General features: G+C 32.9%; 1 long non-coding RNA gene across 1 annotated transcript; it reads left to right on the top strand.

Annotated features, from left to right (window-relative positions):
- The first annotated feature begins 252 nt into the window (after window positions 1–252).
- Window positions 253–3649, top strand: LOC144980532 (uncharacterized). The gene is made up of 3 exons (XR_013646922.1): window positions 253–386; window positions 1451–1630; window positions 1959–3649. It is a non-coding gene; the product is annotated as an uncharacterized LOC144980532 (long non-coding RNA).

Raw genomic sequence — 3649 nt, 5'->3', positions numbered from 1 at the left:
CACAAATTTAGAATAAAAAGGAGACACATACACAAAAAGTGTGGGGGGATGGAGAGTGATTCGATTGTCACTTAACATGATTTTTTTACCCCTTGGAGATCGACTTAAGCGGAGAAAGCTGTTATTATTATTAGGCTACGCTTATTTGTACTACCACTGCAAATAACGCCAGAGCTTATTTGTACTCTTACTAAAAATAGAATTTGCGTAATTACTAAAAATATAAACATTTTATACGGATAGAACTGCACAATGAATTATCTTTAAGTCAAAAAGTGACCACTTCATCTCATCACAATCACATTATAACTATTATTACAAGTTGATTTTGACGGACTTTGGTAATTCTTCACTCTTTTCAAGTCACAGAATACTCAGTTTACAAGGTAAGCATACGAAATGCACATTTTAATTCATTTCTTATTTTTATAACTAAACATGCTTTGGGGTTGTGTGTTTGTTGATTGTGCATCAGCTGACGACACATTTGTCGCTACCGCGAATTACTTAACTTAATTACTTTATTTTGTGAAAAATAACAATAACAGGGCTTTAAAAAATTAAAATACTAATTCCCCCCCCCCCCCCAATAATTTAAATCATCCTTCCATGTCAGGCGATTAAAACCAGGTGTTTCAATGTTCGATCCCAGTCAAAAGGTTGCTAATTTTATCACGATCAAGAGGTTTCGAGTACTCACGACATTCCAGGCTCAGGGTCCTTTAAAAAAATACTTTTCATTCAGTTATTGTTATTATCTTTATTATGGCCGACACATCGTCCATACTTTTTCAAAACTTTTTTTTTTTTGGTGGGGGGGGGGGGGGGGGGGGGGGGGGTGTTTTTTTATATCGGAAAATTGGGTTTTGTATGTTATGTTCATGGAAGAGAGAGAGAGAGAGAGAGAGAGAGAGAGAGAGAGAAGAGAGAGAGAGAGAGAGAGAGAGAGAGAGAGGAGAGAGAGAGAGAGAGAGAGAGAGAGAGAGAGAGAGAGAGAGATGAGAGAGAGGAGAGAGTAATATTTTATAATGATAAGATATCTGTAGTGGTAGTATTAGTAGTAGTTTTGAAATGCCTATGATGATGACAATGTGAGATAATTATATTAGTGTGATTATTTTTATTATATTTTTAAAAATTACGTACGGCTATGTCGTAGTGGTATGACACTCGCTTTTGGACCGGAAGGTCCTGGGCTCGAGCCTCGCTCGGCGCATAGTTGAGCCCTTGGAAAAGGCACTTTGCTCACTTTCTCTCACCGGACTCAGTTGTAAAATGTGTACTTGGCCGTTAACTGCGTTGTCTCTGTCCGAAGTAATTGTAATATCGCCTAACAGACGTTATGTCCCGTTCAACATGCGAAGTGTTGCTGTTATAAACTTTAGCATTGGCATGTATGTGCCTATTTTGCTGTGGTGAATTTAATTTAATTTTTTGTTTTCATCGACAGCTAACATGAAAGAACACTGTTGACGTTACTGGTGTCCTGACAATCCATAAAGATGCTGGCTCAAGGGCTATTCTGGCAAGGTGTGTTGAGGCAAACCTTTGCCTGTGGCAAAACTCATCAATCAGCAAACCATCATCTGGGCCAGCAGACCAGAGTGTCTGCATGCACTTTTTGACAATGGTTAGTAATGTTTTCAAATCTCCATTGCGCCTTTACATTTTTTATTGGTGATCAATAAAATAAATGCTCATTTTTCTAAATGAAAATGGCAAAGCATCATTTGAATTGAATTACTACTGAATGTATTAACAACGACAGACTATAGTTTGTTGCCAAGAGTTTTGTTCTATGGATGTAAAACCAATGAAATTTCAAGTGTGTTGGTGTGAATAATGATCATTTTTTAAAAATTGCTATGTCTTTGACAAATGCATTTTATGACAATAATGCCATTTCCAAAAATTGCTAATGAAATGTGTCTCTTTTCTATTTCAATTTTTCCATCCAGAGCAGGATCAACCCTCTTTGTGGAACTACAAAAAAAGTGGTGGCAAACAAGTAGTGTTGACTTTTTCTGTAAGATTTTCAAGGGTTTGGGAAAGCAAATTGCTTTTTATTCAGAGCTAGTGCACTATTTAACTGTTTTATTGTCTAAAATAGAATTGATTTTGCAGTTCAACTTGACTAGATATCTAATTTTATACGACTTGTCTCTCAAGTAGAATAAAAAAATGAAAAATGAGGATAGCGTGCCATATCATATTTTGAAAAATCATTTAATATATCTAGAAATCATCTGTATAACCTATTGTATACAGTAAATAATTAGGTTTTGTGATTATAATGATGAATTCATAAGGTATGACATCATATTTGACCACAAAATTATTTTATCTCTGGGCGTAAAAAAATCAATTTTACAGCATTTTTTATCTAAGGGGTATGGGTTAGTGAACCGATTATAATTTTTTTTAGACTTAGATCAATCTACAAAATTTTCGTTTTCTTGTCCTATTACGTTCATATTTTGAAAGTTTGATGGATCATTTCTTTTAGTTGTCTGCAAAATCAGCCTTTTAACTTTATGTCAAATTATAGAGAAAAGCTTGCGCTTTCTCAAATGTCTGTTTTATGTCATTTGTCTGATTTTCTAGCAATCCTACCTCAATCATTTTCCTTTAAATTATCTTCAAATTTATTCAGAATCTTTTCTATGATGTGTTTTACATCATGATGTGCGGGTGGTTGGATGGGAGCATCACCCTTGAATCATATACCTATGATGTTCGCATGGGTGTACGATCCGATAGTGATGTCGTTTCTTCTTCTCTTTACTAGCCTATCCTGCTTCTTTGGTTTGTGATTGTATTTTTGACAGGGGATATTTTTTTTCCTGTAAATCCTCTGCCTGTTTGTTCTTGGTTATTTATAATTTAGCTTATGATATCTTTAGGTTATGATTTTGATTGACATTTGTACTATTTTTGTTAGATTGCTTGTTTTTTTGTTTCAGCGGTCTCTCATATAACCTCAATTGTGTTGGAAGAGACCTAAAGCAACAAACAAACAAAAAAAAACATCATGATGTAAGTGTTTGGGGGTAAATTAAAATTTAGCAATTTTATAAATTTTAAAATTCATTTGTTCCTGTCGATCCGCGCTAAATTTTCAGTTGAAATCAAATAAAAATTCTAAAAAAATTATTCCAAGAGTTTTCATGATATAGCTATTTATGAAAGAAACATTGTGTTTAAATTTGAAAGAAATTTATATGCTAGTTTTTGGTGCATCTATGTTAGAAATTTTAGGGTTTTACGTCTAATTCTCTAATTTTAGCTTATGTTGCCCCTTAAAAAAGTTTTTTTTTTTAATTGTTATTTTTTGTGTTTAGCATCAAATTATACATTACATTATTAGTTCATGAGATATAATTAAAGAATTTTAGAACTATAAAGCATATTTGACCACTAAAGTAATTTTTTGGTGAATAACAGCAGATATTAAATTATTTCGCAATTTTTTTTCTTAGAGGTATGGGTTAGCGAATCGTTTATAATTTTTTTCAGAATTTGATCAATTTATAAAATATTACTGTTTTCTTGTTCCATATTAGTTATACTTAATGAATGTTGGCCTTTGTCTGCATAATTAGCTTTATTATCAAATTAAAGACAAATTTTTCATTTTCTCAAAATTTCA

Source organism: Berghia stephanieae, chromosome 10, assembly GCF_034508935.2.
Source record: "Berghia stephanieae isolate SIO BIC M18660-M18661 chromosome 10, UCSD_Bste_1.3, whole genome shotgun sequence".
NCBI lineage: Eukaryota > Metazoa > Mollusca > Gastropoda > Nudibranchia > Aeolidiidae > Berghia > Berghia stephanieae.
Note: the sequence above shows the minus strand (reverse complement) of the source record. Positions and strands in the feature narration are given on the sequence as shown.